The following is a 19,630-nucleotide window of genomic DNA, read 5'->3' on the forward strand; positions in this document are numbered from 1 at the left end:
GTGGGGGAAGGGCAGAGAGAGAAGGAGACAGAATCTGAAGCAGCTCCAGGCTCTGAGCTGTCAGCACAGAGCCCAACACAGGGCTTGAACTCATGAACCACGAGATCATGACCTGAGCTGAAGTCAGATGTTTCACCAACTGAGCCACCCAGGTTCCCCCTTTCTCTCCTACTTTTATTTCATATTATCTTATGCTTTATGCATCTGTGTAAGCTACTTTTTGGTAACAAAATAATAGAGTAGGGCTGTAAATTAAAAACTTAATAGTTTGGATTAAAAGTCAAGATTTAGTTAATTTGGATCAAAATTAGGAACTGCCATCAGACCCATGGATTCATCCATTCTGTTACTCACTTAAGCACTCTTTATAGCAAATATTGGTACAATGCTTTCCCCACCATAGGGAGTAGATGGGGAGAAGACAGAAATTTTCACATTCATAGGCCACAGGTTAAAATTTACCTTAGGCTTTGCAGTTTGACAGGTTTGAATCCTGGCTTAGTCATGTTTTGATACAGATGAGAAAATGATACTTAACTTGGAGGTAGCCATGACTCTCTATGAAAGTACATGAGGCCTCTCCTGCTCCTTCTAGAAGGTGGCCTTGGCAGGTTAGAAGTACCTGGAGTTGGGGGGAGGAGAGGAAGAAGTACCTAGAATAAGATTCTGGTTACTGAAACCACATTCAAAGTGTGATATTGTGATTTGGGGGGAGATCTGGACCCAGATGTTTTATATGTTTCATATAAATACACATTAGTGGCAGGTGCTGTGATTGCTATTCTTTAATAGGTTCAATTTAAAAATGACTTATATGCTGAAGAAGCTTACAAAGACTCTTCCGTGTTCTGGCTGAAGAACCAGTTTATATCTGAGTCCCTGAAGTACCTGCAGCTTTGTGAGGTCTGTCCCTTGAGAACTGCAGGAATATCATTCTTCATCTGGACTGTGGTTCTAATCATACTCAGCAAAACTCCTGGCGCTCACCCCTGTAATGGCCTTCAGTGTGCCATGATTCACAGGTGCAATAGCTGTCATGACCAAAATCTGGCATAGAGATCCTGACTTTGAATGCTACTAACTATGCCTCTTAGTATCAATTGATTTGAACATGGACTTGTCCTAGGCACTTGACAACCATTCAGTAGAAAATTAAAATTACCTAAAATGCCACTTCTTAGAGATCGTGGTTTAAATGTTTGTGTATTTAATTTCAGGATTTTTTTGTGGGGAGGGCACATTTATACTTTCATTCACACATATTTACTTGCATATGGATTTTATTGGTATTTACTAATCTGCTTTTTGAGTAATAGGAGAAAGAAATAGGGGATAATGAGTATTATTAAATATTTTATGAAAACAGGATTTTTAATGTCTATATTCTTTCCTGTTACATGGATGCTGCATTACCCACTGAACCATTTTTGTATTGTTGGAGTTGGGTTTTTTTAACTTGTTGGATTATAAATAGGATGCCATTGCCTCGGTTTCATATAATATTAATTATTTTTATGTGCAATTTTATTTTGTTATTTGCTCTTTTATTTTATTTTATTATTTTTTCATCATGATAAGTGTATTCTTTAATTCCCATCACCAATTTCATCCATTTCTCCACCCACCTCCCCTCTGGTCACCATCACTTTATTTTCTATAGTTAAGAGTCTGTTTCTTGGTTTGTTTTCTTCCTTTGCTCATTTGTTTTGGTTTCTTAAATTCCACATATGAGTGAGATCATATGGTATTTGTCTTTCTCTGAATGACTTATTTAGTTTAGCTTTATACTCTTTAGCTCCGTTCATGTTGTTGCAAATGGCAAGATTTCATTCTTTTATATTGCTGAAAAATACTCCATTATATATATGTATCTTCTTTACTCATTCATCCATCTATCTATCTATCTATCTATCTATCTATCTATCTATCTATCTATCTACCTATTTACCTATCTGTCTATCATCTATCTGAACTTCTTTACCCATTCATATATCTATGGACACTTGAGTTACTTCGAGTTTAGCTATTGTAAATAATGCTGCAATAAACATAGGGAATAATAAACATATATCCCTTTGAATTAATGCTTTTGTATATTTTTGGTAAACACCCAGTAGTGTGATTCCTGGATTATAAGGTAGTTTTATTTTTTAATTTTTTTGAGGAACCTCTGTACTGTTTTCCACAGTGGCTGCACCAGTTTGCATTCCTACCACCAGTGCACAGGGTTCCTTTTTCTCCACATCCTCACCAACACTTGTTGTGATATTAATTCTTTCTTAATACATACTGCTAGCTTAAATTTCAGATAGGTTGTGGCAATTATGTTCCCAGGGGCAGCATTTGAAAATATGCATCTGCTAAACCCCTTGTAAGCACTGAGAATTAACATTTAAAAGATGCCCATTTGATGAGAAAAAAATTAAAAAAAATTTTTTTTAATGTTTAATTTATTTTTGATACAGAGAGAGACAGAGCATGAGAGGGGGAGGGTCAGAGAGAGAAGGAGACACAGAACAGGAAGCAGGCTCCAGGCTCTGAGCTAGCTGTCAGCCCAGAGCCTGACGCGGGGCTCGAACCCATGAACGTGAGATCTGACCTGAGCTGAAGTCGGAGGCTTAACAGACTGAGCCACCCAAGCGCCTCGAGAAAAATTTTTTTAACTGATGAATTGTTTTAATTATCTTTTAATTTGTACTTATTTTGTTTTTTAATTGAGGTGTAATAGACACATAACATTATATTAGTTTCAGGGGTTCAACATAAGGATTAGATATTTGTATATCTATCTAACACAAAATGATCACCATAGTAACTCTAGTTAACATCTGTCACCATACATAGTTACAAAGTAATTTGTAGTTTTTAATATGGTCACATAAGATTTTGTTTATTCTGAAAATTTTAAAATCTATTTTATAATTTTTAAATATTGAAGTGCTAAGGTTTTACTTTTAAAGAGCTGTATATTTCCCATGATCAGAGTTGTAAAATTTTTATTGCAAAAAATCAGAAAATCTGTAAGACACATAGAGGAAACATCATTCATAATCCTACCAGTCAGGAATAACTACAGTTGATACTGTATACTTAGCAGTTCCTCCATATTCTTTCCTATGCCTGCATAAACACAGGCCACACAACCACCCACACTTTCTTTTCTGTTACCAAAATGGAAACACATATTGTTTTCATAATCTGATCTTTCTCAACTAAAAATACATTGTGGGAAAAACAGACAGCATGATGCTGTGGTTAGGAACATGGCCTTGGAAGTCAGGTTCCCCGTTTTGCCACTTACTGACCTTGGGCAAGTTGTTCAATTGCTCTGCACTCATTTTCCTCATTTTTAAGGAGATGGGGAATGGGAATAATTGAGAATAATAATAAATGAGAACAAGTCACAATATTCACAGAGCTGTTGTGAATAGCATATGAAATAAAGGACATAAAACACTAAGGACAACGTGTGACACATAGTAACACCCAACAAAGGTGAACTTTTATTATCTTCTCAGATCAACAATGGGTTTATATTGCTGGGAGGATAATTACATTCTATTCTATCATTAGTGGTACTTTATTGTATCACTTATTGTATCTATTTGTAACAGAAATTCTGAAACAACCCCCCTTTGAATGCTTTTCAGTTATTTTACAAAGATGGAGTTTAAGAATGTTCTCTTAAGATTATTAGCTATGTCCCTGTAAATCTTGGCTCTGCTACTTACCAGACAGACTACGCAACTAAGTCTTAGATTCCTCATGTATAAATTAGCTATAACAAAACTCTCATAAAGTTGTCTCTGAGTTATCTATTGCTGTAAAACAAACTAGCCCCAAACTTAGTGTTTAAAACAGCCATGTTATGGTTCATTTATGGTTCATGAGTCTGTGAGCCCAGCCTTTTGAGCTTCTTCTCCCATCTGGGGTCATTCATGTGGCTAAAATCATCTGAGAAGTCAGCCATGGCTAGGTTGTCCAGTTTAGCCACCCCCTGTCTGGTGCTTGGTGCTGGCTGTTGACTGACCTTGAGTCTTACCAGGCTAGGGTTTTAGGCATTGTGTCAAGATTTCAAAAGAAGAAAGAGAAAGGGAAATGCTCTATTGTGACACTTGCTTATATCTCATTGAACAAAACAAGTGACAGGGCCAAACCCAGAGTCATTGTGGGAGGGGATTATGCAAGGACATAGATACAGGCGGGAATGATTCATCGGAGGTGGCCCTTCCTGTAATAAATATTTTAATTGTTATAAAAACTACAACTTAGTTTTATAATCCATATAGATCATGATGATATTATCTACCTTATAGAATTATCATCAGAGTCAAATGATCTAATATGACACATTGAAAGTGTTCAATAAATGCTAGTTATTATTTTTAGTACTTGCTTGCTTATTTCCTTGGGAAATGAATTGAAATACGTATGTGATAAAGACATTAGGTGCCAGTGGCAAATTACGTATTTTCCCACGCCTTTTTAGAAACATTAGGTATTATCACTTTTGAAAATCATTGTCACTCTGATGGGTGAAAAATAACTTATTGTCATCATTTACATTTCTTACATTTTTGACAGTTATAAACATTAAAAGAATTAAGAAGGAGACTTGGGTATTGATGACATTGTTAGTGTCCAGTGTGTTGGTTAGGACTGTATGTTGCAAGTGACGAAAAATCCCATACAACTAAATATACAAGGGAATTTTGGCTTACTTAACTGGGAGCTTCAAGTGGTAGGTCTGGTTTCAGACGTAGCTGGTTATGAGAGTTCAGATAATCTTGTCAACTTTCTGTCCCTGTTGCTGTCTCTGTCACTATCTCTCTCTTTCAATATTGCTTATCACTCCTCTGTTTTATTCTTAGTCTCTCTCTATGGCAACTTATCCCTGGTGGCCACAAACTTGGGGATTCTTACAGTTTGGATTTAAAGCACAAAAGAAATACCCATGTCAGTCCCTCAGAGAGGACTTGGAAAATGCTTCTTGGGTTTTTGTATCAGGATGACAAATTATTCTCATTGGTCAGCCTGAGTGTTGGTCTGCAGGGTTTAAAGGGCTTTTTGATGGCATGGCTGGGTTCAATAGAAAGAATCTCATGGAAAGTAGGAGACAGTTCCCAAAAAGAAAACCAGGCCAGACTGGCAGCATGCCCACAACTATAAAAGTGTCCATTAGAGAAGAGACTGGGTGGTATTTGTAATACAGATGGCAAGGGTGGAGACATGAGTTGAGTGAGGTGATTTTTAGATTCTTAAAGTGAGTCTAAACTCCCAGGATTTTTCATTACTCTGTCAATTCGGTTTAGTAAATGCTTAGATTATTTTTATGCTCAGATAAAAAAAATTTTCTTTGCTTAAAATATCTCTATGAAGTACAGTCCCCTCCCCCCGCCCCACAACCACAGAAATAAGGAGGCTTATTAAAATTCAGAGAGGTAATTAGTGGCAGAGGGAGGACCAGAAAACAAGCCTATTCCCAGCCCTTAGCTCTTAGCCTTAGAGAAGGACTACCCCCAAGGACCAAGGAAGAGGCAATCACATTTAAACATTGGATATGAAACTGCTTGGTGAATCCAAGCCTTGGGAACCATGAGGACTCCTTCAGGAGTCAAGACTAGAGACCCGAGCAAGATTTAGGGAGGGAGTGACCAAAGACTAAAGTGGCTCCTGAGCACTTCCTTTGCTTAAACGCATCTCATAAAGGTCATGTTGGTTTGGAAATCGGGGTAACAAGGAACCTAGAATGTATCAAGTTGCACAATGCTCGGTGCAGTGTAATGGTTCAGCTGGTCGGCTCTGGGGTCAGGTTGATTTTGTTCATTTCCTATATTTACTAGTCCTGTCAGCTCTTGCAAGTTATTTAACCTCATGAAGTCTTAGTTCCTTTATACTTCAAATGGCAGACAATAATCATATTTACCTCAGAAGGTTATGGAGAGGATTACAAGTGATAATACACACCACGTGCATGATACAGTGTCTGGAACACAGTAAATGCTCAGTAAGTGTTAGCATTTCTTACTATCATTACCATTACTACTGCTGCTTTGTTACTGCCCTACACCATCATTGTTGCAAGCATACCTGGGTCATCTAGGCCTCTTGTCTGTCCCAGAATGAGAGCATTTATTCTATGCAGAACTTATGATTTAGGATCTTTGAGGTTTTTTTTTTTTTTAATTTGAGGAAGTATGACTCATTGACACTCTGAAGCGATTACTTTGAATTTATTGTATCTGATAGACAGAACTTGGTTTATAGTTCTGAGCCTTCATATTTTTTGGATAGATGCAGAATATGATTGTGACAACTGTCCTAAAATCATATGGATGCGCAGTGAACAGTTAAATCTCTGCAGTCAGATCTGAATGCCTCTTCCTCACCAGCTGGCTGTCAGGAAGGGCTGGCTCAAGGAACTTATGGAAACTAAAAGAAATGTTCCAATATTTCAGAGTAAGAAACTCCAGCTTTGATGTATTTCCAGGAAAGGAATAATAGCTCCCTGTTCTACGTTCAGATCCTAACCATTGTGATTTCTAGTAATTATAGAAAAACAAAAATTTAAGTAAAAACAGGCTTCAGAGCAACTTGGGCACAAATTGTAGCAGGTACTAATTATGAGCTAGAATTGTCATGCATGTTATGACATGATACTGGGGCTCAAGAGCCTGTGCTTTCGCAGAAGGACCTTTAAAGATACTTGTCTCTCAGGCATAGAGCTCATGCCCAGTGAAAACACTGTTAGGCCACTAATAGCCCTTATGTTGAGTTTTCAGGTGCAATACAGTTACCCAAATAGGGTCTATGTTTTCAGAACTCTGGCTTCCTAGTCCCTCTTCTGTATGGACCATGTCAGCCTGGGAGGTGCGCTCAGTAATCAGGTGCCTAAAAGAAATCCTCCAGAAGACAGGAATTTAAGGGTTCTGGGGAGAATTGTCTCCCATATAGTATTAGTAAAGAACTACTTCCAGTCAATTCTTTAAAAAAAATAATGGGTCCTATGGAGATTGTCCAACTCTTCAAAGTAGCTGTTTGTTCATCCTTCGACACTAACCTGGCTTCAGTTCAGTATTTATACCTTGAATGTAGATGGGCTATCTCTTTCCTTTCTTACTCTCTCCTACTCACTCTCTTTTCAAAAACTTTTTTATAATTTAGTTTTAGACTTAGAGAATAACTGCAAAGTTAGTGCAGAGCGTTCCCATAGTCTTCACCCAGCTTCTGGTAGTGTTAACACCAGACATAACTGAGATACAATGTGCAAAACTAAGAAATTGGGTTGACACAATATTCTTAAGTAAAGACTTTATTTTTTTTAATGTTTATTTATTTTGGGGAGAGAGAGACAGAGCCTGAGCAGGGGAAGTAGAGAGAGGGAGATACTGAATCTGAAGCAGGCTTCAGGCTCTGTGCTGACAGCTCAGAACCTATGAACATGGGGCTCGAACCCATGAACCGTGAGATCATGACCTGAGCTGAAGTCAGATGCTCAGTCAACTGAGCCACCCAGGCACACCTTAACTAAACACATTATTATAATTTCATGTTTTCCAACAGTGTCCTTTTTCTGTTTCAGGGTCTAACTCAGGATCATATATTACATTTACTTGTCATTCCTCCTTACGATCCTCAAATCTGTGACAATTTCTCTGCCTTTCTTTGTTTTTCGTGACCTTAAAACTTTTCAAGAATAGTGGTATTTTGTAGGACTCTCACATTTGTAGATTCTTCAATTAGAAAATTTTTTGAAATTCCTCAGGATTAGATTAAGGTTATATTTCCCTCTTTTTTTAAAAAAAAAAAAAACAACTTTGTTCCTGGCTACTCTTTCTCATTCAATTGATGTTGAATATTGTAGAATCAGTATATCTCCACTAATAATTTGTAATTGTATCTTTTTGCAGGAGGAGAATGGATTAGGTTGGAAAGAAGCGAAATTTCTTTTTATTTTTCATTTTATTAATTCATTCATTCATTCATTCATTCATTCATTGTGGATGGAAAGCTCTCCTTAAAGAGAATCAGTAATTACTTTTAGGACAAAACATAATTTTGAAAGTGTTTTGGATGTTCTCCATGTAAGAATGTTTGGCTACTAAAGAGCAAATTGGCCTGTGAGAGATTGAGATGAACTACTATTACAAACAACTCTAGTCCAGGCAAGGGAGGTTTGTAACACCATCATGCTTCAGGCTTTTCAGAAATGGTAACTTAATGTTGATGAAAAATAGGTGTATTATGACATCTGTTGTTTCTATTTAAGACAACTTTAATTTATTCAATAGGCATTGATTACCCATTTTTCTTCATCCTATGCATGGTGTTAATCTAGTTGATGATGCACTTAATGTAATATTTGTGGAAAGCATGGAATAAATAGTATATACAGTCTTTTCTCATTATTCACAGTAGGGATGGTCTATAAAGTTGCCATGAAGGGGCGCCTGGGTGGCTCAGTCAGTTGAGCCTCCGGCTTCGGCTCAGGTCAGGTCTCACGTTCGTGGGTTCGAGCCCCGCGTCGGGCTCTGTGCTGACAGCTAGCCAGAGCCTGGAGCCTGCTTCCGGTTCTGTGTCTCCTTCTCTCTCTGACCCTCCCCCTCTCATGCTCTGTCTCTCTCTGTATCAAAAATAAAATTAAAAAAAAAAAATTAAAAAAATTAAAAAAAAAAAGTTGCCATGAAGAGTGAATTATCAAATACTGAACCATTGCTCCTAGGGGAAATACAGGGTTAGGCTCCTATTAGCCTCTGGTCACAAAATTTTTACCAGCTAATCAATATGTAATTTTGTTTTATGTGTGTTTCTATTTAAAGATACCTTATTCAACATATAGTGTTGAGTCATTAACATTGAACTCACAGCACTGTGACTTATGCCTGAATGAAACTTTTCTGACACATGTATTTTTCCTCTAAGGCACATCACAGTCTTCTTGCACTTGGGGACACTAGACAGCATCAGTAATACACTAGATAGCCATTTTAAATGGTGAAATCACTAAGAAAGAGTACAAAAATGTGAAAAACATGGCATTAAATAGATTGTAAAAGAACACTTGTTTACTTTATGAGAATTGAAACAAGGCAAAATATCACTTACTCAACCTTAGCTGGAAACATGTGGGTCATGTCACAAAATTTTCCCTGCTCTGAGCATATTTGTGAGTGGCCATGAAAACACTGTATTGATTTTGAGGTTACAAATAAATTTTAGCAAGTAAGCAAATTCACAAATATGGAATCCATGAATAATAAGAATCAGCTGATTTATACAGCCACACTATGTGAGGTAAGAGTTGTCCTTTGGGGTGCCTGGGTGTCTCAGTCAATTGAGATTTGACTCTTGATTTCAGCTCAGGTCATGATCTCACAGTTGTGAGATAGAGCTCCACAGTGAGCAAAGCATTGTGCACAGACCCTGCTTAAGCTTCTCTCCTTTTTGCCCCCTGTCCCTCCTCTATGCACTCTTTCTCTCTCTTTCTCAAAAAAGAAACAAAACAAAACAAAACCCCACCAAAACCCAAAAAAGCAAAAATATTGTCCTTATTGCACAAATTAAAAAGCCCTGAGATTTAAACATGTTGAGTCCCTTCCCTAGGTCTAGCCAGCTAGTTAGTGGGGTAGATAGAAGGTAAATGATGCCCTTCTAATCCGAAAGTCAAGACTTCCACATTTGCACTATGTATCTCACTGTATTTTTGAGAAAGCTAAGTTGACTCTTGGCAAATTCTGGAGTCACTTTACCTATATTTAGTTGTGATAAGTGAGACATCTCCACTTAGATGTTTGTATCTAGATTGATCTCAAACAGGATTTAAAATCTATTTAATCAAACCATATGTTTTCATAAGAGGAGAAACCTAACAGAGGGCCATGAGGAGGGGAAGGGGGAAAAAGAGTTAGGGAGAGGGAGGGAGGCAAATCATGAGAGACTCCTGAATACTGAAAACAAACTGAGGGCTGAAGAGGGAGGGGGTAAGGGGAAAAGGGGTGATGGTCATGGAGGAGGGCACTTGTGGGGAAGAGCACTGGGTGTTATATGGAAACCAACTTGACAATAAGCTATATAAAAATTTATTTAATCAAATACATTCCTTCTGTAATATATGTTGCATTTCAAATAGTCTCAGTGTATGCATTACAAGACTCACTATTCTAGGAGAATGGTAACTATACCATCTTTATGTATATAACCTCCCTTTTTGGAAAATTTTCCCAAAAAAGTTTATTTTTCCTTTTTTATAAAAGTAACTTCATGCTATTTTAATGAATTTTGAAAATATAGAAAAGCTCAAAGAATAAAGTAGAAATCATCCATAATTCTTACACAAAGAAACAATCATTGTTAATACCGGATATGACTTCTTTCCACTTTTTCCCCTCTTGTTTTCTCCATGTACATATGTTTATTTGCTATTTTTAAACTTTTTCATGAAATAACACATTTTAGAGATTTTTAAATGTTATTATATGAATATGCCTTTGTTTATTGAATTATCTAGATTGCTTTCGATTTTTGGTTATTTCAATGCATTTTTAGTTGAGCATTAAGAGGAATATTAGCACAGAGGCACCTGCATGGCTCAGTCAGTTAAGTGTCCAACTCTTGATTTCGGCTCAGGTCAGAATCTCACATTTCATTAGTTTGAGCCTCACATCGAACTCTGCACTGACAGTGAGGAAGGAGCCTGCTTGGGATTCTCTCTCTTCCTCTTGCTCTGACCCTCACATCTCGCTTTCTCTCTCTCTCTCTCTCTCAAAATAAATAAATAAATAAACATTAAAACTTTTTAAAAGATGAATATTAGCACATATTCCTAATTATTATGTGGAAATAAAGTTGTTGCCTCAAAGTATATAGACATTATAAAGACTTTCTGATAATTATTGCTAAGTTGCTCTCAGAGAAGTTATAGCAATTTAATTTTCCCACTAGTCTGTTTTCCTGGCTTCTTACAAACAGGACATGATTTAGAGACTTTATCTTAAGTTGCTGTATTTTAGGCATATAAGTGCTTTTTTAATTATATGAGCTTATATATATTTTTTCAAAAATAAGTGTGACGTTTTTGGACTGTTCTCTACATGAAATGTTGAAATCATTCAGATGCCCTTTCTACTAGTAACAGGCTATATGTGCCATGCAGTTACATGTACCAGATAGTGAGAGGAGGTGGGCATTGAGGTGGCATCCTGGGGAATACCCACAGAGTAAGTGGGGAACATGGGGGAAGATGCATCCACGAAAGGCCAGTGACAGGGAGATGCCGAAAGAACTTGGGGAGGAGGATGCCACCCCTGGATTGAGGCAGTTTCCATTAAGCTGTAAAGTTTCCATTACACAATAGTGTAAATGTTTCCAAAAGTATTCAAAAAGTCAAGTAAGACAAGAGCTAAATATTGTACTTTTAACTGAGCGGAAAGGGAGGACAGAAATCTGGATTACTGTGGGCTGGAGTGTATGCGTCAGAGACCTGTTTTTTACATGTGCCTGTTTCTGTTTAGTTCCTCTAGATTTTCCTTTTCTTTCTTTTTTTTTTTTTTTTTTGGAGTGTGTGGGGGGGAAGTGAATGTACAAACATGGATTATTCTGGAAGCAGCTGGCACAGTTTGCTTCAGGCCACCTGCTTTGGGGGAGTAGCAATTCCATAAATGCAAAGAAGCAAATAATTGCAGATTCTATCTATCTGCTTTTGAGTCACAATAAAAGGCCAATTCCAATTTTGTTCTAAAAATGGGCAAAAGTTTTCAACTGACCCATCATTGATGAGACATCTTAGAGATGGGTTTTTATCGGCGCAGTAGCAACGCATCTCTCAGCAGGAGGCAGTCACTTATTTTAGCAATGAGTTCACCCTTGACCTGTGGCACTGGGTGTAATGGCACTTTTTGTTTCAGACGTACATTTGGGGATGAATCCTATTTTCACAAGGCAATCTAGAAAGAACTACAGAGACTTGTATTTGAGCAATTATAGAGCAGGCATTGCTCAGGTTAAGAGCCGAGCACTGAGTCCTGGCATCCACTCGGATGCCTCCTGGTGGCAGAGACACTTTCAGGAGAAAGGAACAATTTAACAGGCTAATGTGCCCCTTGGGATTAACCTGGGAATAGCTGACTTACCTCTGATAGAGCTTGGGAAGTTCTTCCCATTCTGAGTTTTTTCTGACTTTGCCTAAGAAGAGAATGTGAGATGACGGAACTATAGTAACAGTAATAATGATAGTGCTGCTATTAATAGCTAATACTCACTGAGCAATTCTCTGTTCTGGGCTATGTGCAAAGCACTTAGCAAGTATTAAATAATGTAGTCCTCCCCGCTGTCTTATGACATGTGAGCTATTAGATTTTACAGATAAAAAAAAACAAAACTGAGGCGCCTAACAGTTAAGTGATTAGGTAAAATCACTTGGCCGGGAGAGGTGACATTAAATATCAACCTCGGTCTGCCCGGCCCCAGGACCCTTCTCTCATCTGATGCTACTTCTCATGTATGTACAGTGCTCTGTAGGGCACCTGGCACATAGTAGGTACTCACCAGATGTCCATTTCCTTCTTTTCTGCACAGTGGTGGGCCATGACAGCAGGCCTTTTCTCTCATCAGATAGGAGGGCCACACACCAAGAACACCGCCCAACACTGGTCAGGAATGACAAGCATGAGGACAAAGGTTTCAGGGCTCTCTGGACCCTCTGGGGGACTCGAGAACATTGTAAAATCTTCTGAGTCATTCTTTGTCATTTTGTGATAATTCTTGCTCACATTCTTAGCAGTGGTTCATGATTTTTGCTATAAATGAATTCTTTATAAGGTTTGTTTTTTAAAAATCTGGTTTTTCTTTATCACTTGAAGACTGATTGTATTTTGGGGGAGATGGGGAAGTATTTGAAAGGAATGTTCTTTTGCGTCTGAAACCCTAAAATATGAGGCGAGGTTAATGGAAGAATTTCTATCAGCCAGGAGCTGAATCAGGAGCTGCTGCTTAGGAATGAAGTTTCAAGTTCCAGAGGCAGAGGAAAAACTGGCCCTTTTTCTCTTTACACAGAGACACGAAATTTCATTGCTGCTTTCAGGGCTTGGAGGCCTGGTGGAAAATGGAGAGGGTCCAAAGAGGAAAGCTAAAGATTATGGTTTCTTACTTTTCTGCTCAGATTTTTGCCTCTGCTCCCTGGGGTAGTTGGTGGAGACTTCAGAGCAAAATTCTTGCTACACGGTGAGATGGAATGGCGGCCCCTTACAGGTCTCCGGAGGGGGTGGCATGACAGGTAGCAGGAAGCCACCTCTAGGGCCCTCCAGCCTTTGATCCTCCCCTTGCTCCAGCCAGCTGAGAACGAGGGCATTCGACCCTTCCTGAGCCTAGAAGTGCATTCAGGGGACATAAAACAGTCCTTTGATTATTGAGAGAGAGAAAGCAGGGTAGGTGCAGAGAGATAGGGAGAGAGAGGACCGGAAGCAAGCTCCCTACTGCTAACAGCAGAAAGCCCAATATAGGGTTAGAACTCATGAGCTGTGAGATCATGACCTGAGCCAAAGTCAGACACTCAATGACTCAGCCAGCCAGGAGCCCCATAGCAACAGTCTTTTTAAGACAAAGAGCTAGAAGTCTAATCTCATATTTGCATTTTAAATATAATGGGTGCCAAATTTTGAACTTATGGGTTGTAATTAAGTTATACTATCCAGACTGATTTCTATAAGGTCTACAGGGCTTCAAGCATTTGGGGGAATAGCCTGGCAACCACAGGTAAAAAATAAACTCTGGAGTCAGACTGGCTGGGTGTGAATCACAGCTCCAGTATTTCCTAGACAAGTACGTAGTACTCCAGTGTCCTCATCTGCAAAGTGAGCTACCAATACCTGCCCCATAGAGTGGCAATGAGGGTTCAATTAATAATAATAATAACAACAATAATAATATTACTGATAAGCAATAAGCATTATATAAGTATTAGCTATTATCAGTTTTATTATTGTTGTTAAATGATACAAAATGCGTATACATGGGGTGGGGGACTCCTTATCAGGATAGCAACAAAAACTGTTTCGGAAGGAAATAAGTCGATGAATCTCTCTGTGTTCAAGCTTTATATAACAATAATGGAAAGTCCAGGGGCGCCTGGGTGGCTCAGTCGGTTAAGCCTCCGGCTTCGGCTCAGGTCAGATCTCACATTCGTGGGTTCGAGCCCCGCGTCAGGCTCTGTGCTGACAGCTAGCTCAGAGCCTGGAGCCTGCTTCCAGTTCTGTGTCTCCTTCTATCTCTGCCCCTCCCCCTCTCATGCTCTGTCTCTCTCTGTATCAAAAATAAATAAAACATTAAAAAAATTAAAAAAAAATGGAAAGTCCACAATGAGATACCACTCCACATTCACGAGGGTAGCTATAAATAAAACGACAAACAAAATGGAGAATAACAAGTGTTAACAAGGAGGGGGAGAATTAGATGCCTCTTACATTGGTGGTGGGAATGTAAAATGGTTCAGCTGCTGTGGAAAGTAGGTGGTGTTTTCTTAAAAAGTTAGACAAAAATTTACCATATCACCCAGCAATGCTACTCCTAGTTTTATATCCAAAAGAATCCAAAGCAGTTACTCAAATATTTGTACACCGTGTTCACAGCAGCATTATTTACAATAGGTAAAAGATGGAAACAATCCAAATGTCCATTAGTTGATGAACAGGTAAACAAATTATGCTATATACACACAATGGAATATTATTCAGCCATAAAAAGGAATGAGGTACTGGGGTTCCCAGCTGGCTCAGTCAGTAGTGCATGTACCTCTTGTTCTCAGGGTTGTGAATTTAAGCTCCACGTTGGGTGTAGAGATTACTGAAAAATAAAATCTTTTTTTTTTTTAACAAAGGAATTAGATACTGATCTATGCTATACTATGGATGAACTTTGAAAATATTATGCTAGTGAAATAAGCCAGATACAAAATTGCACACATTTTATGATTCCATTTATATAAAATATTCAGAATATGTTAATCTGTAGAAACAGAAAGGAGATTAGTGGTTACCAAGGGCTGGGGGCAGGGACAGTAGGGAGTAGCTGCTTAATGGGCAGAGGGTTTTATTTTGGGATGATGATAATTTTTTGGTAGAAGATGGAGTAAGTGGTTGTATAATATTGTGAGTCTATTAAATGACAGTTTAAAATAGTTTTTTCTATGTCATGTAAATTTTGCCTCAATAAGACATGCAAAATGAGATAAGCTGTTCCTAGTTATAGAAAATAATTATCTGGTTCACAATATTTTAAAATTTATTACTAAGATTACTTTTTATGATATGTATTTTAAAATTTAGTCCACTTTACTAAGTTATAATTTACTTATAATAGAAGGAACTGATTTGACAAATGTATATGAACATGTAGCTATTAGTTGAACCAAGAAATAATGATATTTCTGTCACCCTAGGGAGTTTATCCTACCCTATTCAAATAATTAGATTAAATTTTGATTGCCAAAGAATAGAGTTGCCTGTTCCAGAAATAGAATCTATAAATGGAATCAATATCATGTACTCTTTGGTATCTGGCTTTTGTCATTCATTATAGTATTTTTGAGATCCATTCATACAGTTTTTTGTGTTAATATTTCATAATGTTTCATTGCTAAAAGTATTCCATTACAATATTATACCACAATTTGTTTATCCATTCACTTGTTGATGGACATTTTGACTATTTCCAATTTTTGGCTATTATAAATAAGCATGTTATAAATTATTCTTGTATAATTTCTTTTGTATAAATAAGCTTTATTTTATTCTTGGGTAAAAATTTAGGAGTGAAAGTTTTGGATTAAAAGGTAAGGATATATTGACTTTTTAAGAAATTGTCTATTTTTTAAATAATTTTTAAATGTTTTTTGTTAATTTTTGAGACAGAGAGAGACAGAGCATAAGTGGGGAGGGGCAGAGAGAGAAGGAGACCAGAATCAGAAGCAGGCTCCAGGCTCTGAGCTGTCAGCACAGAGCCCTACACGGGCTCGAACCCACGAATGTGAGATCATGACCTGAGCTGAAGTCAGAGGCTTAACTGACTGAGCCACCCAGGTGCCCCAGAAATTGTCTATTTTTGAGGTGCTCTGGTAGCTCAATCAATTAAGTGTCTGACTCTTGATTTGGGGTCAGGTCATGATCTCATGGTTCAATGTGTGAGTTGGGCTCTGCACTGACAGTGTGGAGGCTGTTTGGGATTCTCTCTCTTCTCTCTCTGCCCCTCTCCTGCTTCTATGAATGCTCTCTTTCTCTCTCAGAATAAATAAACTTAAAAAAATGGTCAAAGAAAAAAATTATCTATTTTCTAAAATGTACTATGTTGCATTGCCAGACATACTGTTTTTCTGACTGTCTTATAACCTTGCCAACAGTTGGTATCATTAGTCTTTTTAATTTTAGCTATTTTGGTAAGTATGAAGTAATATATCATTGTGGCTTTAATATGCATTTTCCTGATGACTAATGATACTGGGTATTTTTTCATGTACTAATTGATCACTCATATAACTTAAAACATTTTTTTATTATTCAATTATATATGACATACAATGTTAGGTTAGTTTCTTGTGCAATATAGTGATTTGGTAATTCTACACATTTTACACCATGGTAAGTATAGTTATCATCTGTCACCATTTAATGTTATTACAATATTATTGACTGTATTCCCTAGGCTGTGCTTTTCACCTAATTTATTTATAACCATAAGATTGTACCTTTTAATCGCCTTCACCTATTTCACCCATCTCTTCATTCTCCTCCCTTCTGGTGGACAGTTTGAACAGTTGGTTCTCTGTATTTATGAGTCTGTTTCTATTTCCTTTGCTCATTTGTTTACTGGTCCCTTAGTCCATTCATTTACAAATGGGCACTTAAGTTGCCTCCATATCTTAACTATTTTAAATAAGGCCGTAATAACATAGGCTTGCATATATCTTTTATAATTAATGTTTTTGTTTCATGTGGGTAACTTACTCAGTAGTAGAATTACTGTGTCATATGGTAGTTCTATTTTTAATTTTTTTAAAAAATAGGCTTCATGCCCAGCACAGAGCCCAATGTGGGGCTTGAACTCATGACCTTGAGTTCAAGACCTGGGCTAAGATCAAGAGTGTGATACTTCATCAACCGAGCCAACCAGGCACCCCCTAATTTTTGTTTTTTGAAAAGACTCTGTATCATTTTCCACAGTCATTGCATCTGTTTACATAACACATATATCTTATTTTATGTCTTTTTAAATATTTGAGGATTTTCTATACATCTTATTTTTGTTGATTTCTAATTCAGTTCCACTACAGTTACAGAACAATTCTTTGAAATTTCTTGAAACATCTTAGTGAATGTGTCATCTGTACTTTAAAGGTATATGTCTTCTGTTGTTGGTATAGTGCTATACAAATGTTAGCTTGGTCATACTGGTCAAATTTTTATAGCCTGAGTTTTTTCTCTACTTTTATCAATTATGAAAAATGGGCAATAAAATCTCCAAGTATAATTGTAGTTTTTTTCCTATTTTCTTTTGTTCTTTTGTCCTTTGTTATTCTTTCTTTATCTTCTTTTAAGTTAATTGAGAATACTTTTTCTATTACCTCTTTTTATTTTTTAGCTATATTTCTTTATTAATTTTTAGGGGCTATTCAAATGCTTAAAGTATGTCATTTATCCTATCACATTCTTCCTTGAATTGATATTATTATCATCATACTGAAAACAATTCTCATTTCACTCCCACCATCTGTTCTAATCCTGTCATACATTTAGTTCTATGTTTAGTATATACCCCACAAGGGACTGAAAAAGGCAAGCCATAGAATGAGTGAAGATATTTGCAACATCTATAACCAATAGAAGGCTTGTATCCAGTGTACTTAAAAAAATGCAAGTCAATAAAAATGCAGAAAACTTAGAATAAAAAGATTTGAAAGGAGAATTTAAAAAAGAAATTCAAATAAACATCTAAAAAGTGACTCACTTCATTAACAATCAGGGAAATGCCTGTTAATAACGCAATGTGATAGCACTACAAACCCAATAGAATATTTTAAATGAAACAAAACAAAACCTCTCATACATAGCTGTTGGGTATGTAATTAGTACAATGATTTTGCAAAATAGATAGGCAATATTTTCTAAAACAGAAGATATCTCCATGACCTAGAAGTTATACTTCTATCGAAATGCAGGTACATATGTTCCTGCATGTCCAAAAATGCTCATAGTAGCTGGATTTATTATGGCCCCAACAAGAGGAAGCGTCCCAAATTCCTGTTAAGAAAAGAAAGGACACACAAATAGTACATACTTATGCATTGTAACACTACTGATTAAAGAAAGTGAAAGAACTATAGCTGAGTGGAACATAATGGACAAATCACACCAACAGTAAGCTGCTGAAAATGTACTTGCAAAAAAAAATACATGCTGTATGATGCCATTTTTATGAAGTTAAAGAATTATGGTAGTTAGGGATGTATACTGGTTGATAAGACTCTAAAGAAAAGCAAGGAAATGATAACCATAAAAAATAGGAAAATGTTTCATTTAGCTGAATGAGGAATTGATTTGAAATGATATTTTTTGACCTGTGTGGTAGATACTTGGGTGTTTGATATAATGATTTAAATTTTTGTTTTATGCATGTTTCTTTATGTGTATTATACTTTACAATAATAAGATAGAACCCAAAAACTTGGTTAAGCTCTTCTCTGAGGATAACAGTGAAATTTTCCATCCCGTATTGAATGGATCCTTTATTTCATAAACTCTTTAGCCAATAGATATAAATAAATATAGGCTTCTTCCCAGTGTATAATAAGGAGATATATTTTAAAACCCAAGCAATGGACCTTTTCTTTTTTTTAATTAAAATTTTTTTATATTATTTATTTTTTGAGAGAGAGAGAAAGAAAGGCAGAGCATAAGTAGGGACGTGACAGAGAGAAAGGGTGACACAGAATCAGAAGCAGGCTCCAGGTACCAAGCTGTCAGCACAGAGCCCGCCCTGGGGCTAGAGCTCACAAACTGTGAAATCATGACCTGAGCCAAAGTCACACACAAACGACTGAGCTACCTACACACCCCTGAATCTTTTGTAAGACATAAATTCTTCATTTGAAGAATTTTTGGGTTTGGCTCAGTGCTAAAAATTTTATTGTTTGAAAAAATGAATTAATGAATGGAAAAGTGACCAAGTAAAAAATATAGAATGAAGAGAAAGAAGAGAGTAGAATGTGTGATGAGTTGCTAGTACTTTGTTTCTTTCAGTTGGGCTAATTCCATGCTGTCTATTTCAATTTTCCCTACTCTGTGTTTGGAAAAGTAGTTACGAAATTTCAGAAAGGGTTGACTGGGATCTTAAAAGTCACTCAGTTACAACTGTCAAACACTTACTGACTGACAATCCAAGTCACATGGCGGCATACCTGATAAGCACTGTGTTTGAGGCAGTTCATTTCTTTTCTGGAAAGCTTTAGATATTTCCATATTCTTTTTGACACATAGCTACTATCTATCCCCAGATTTTCAACCAAAAGTGGATTTGAATCTTCAAATTATATCATATATAATTATATATAGTTATATGATTATATTATATAACTTATAATATATCT

General features: G+C 36.9%; 1 long non-coding RNA gene across 1 annotated transcript in view; it reads right to left on the bottom strand.

The window, feature by feature from the left end:
- Nucleotides 1-386: 386 nt before the first annotated feature.
- The window catches only part of LOC115304852, a 37,215-nt gene continuing 17,971 nt past the window's right edge, over nt 387-19,630 (bottom strand). Inside the window, exons 3-6 of the long non-coding RNA XR_003914654.1 lie at nt 13,145-13,361; nt 12,544-12,644; nt 12,129-12,180; nt 387-622 (exon numbers count right to left, since the gene is read on the bottom strand). This is a non-coding gene — a long non-coding RNA (uncharacterized LOC115304852). The remainder of the gene's footprint in view (nt 623-12,128; nt 12,181-12,543; nt 12,645-13,144; nt 13,362-19,630) is intronic.

Source organism: Suricata suricatta, chromosome 1 (genome assembly GCF_006229205.1).
Source record: "Suricata suricatta isolate VVHF042 chromosome 1, meerkat_22Aug2017_6uvM2_HiC, whole genome shotgun sequence".
Lineage (NCBI taxonomy): Eukaryota > Metazoa > Chordata > Mammalia > Carnivora > Herpestidae > Suricata > Suricata suricatta.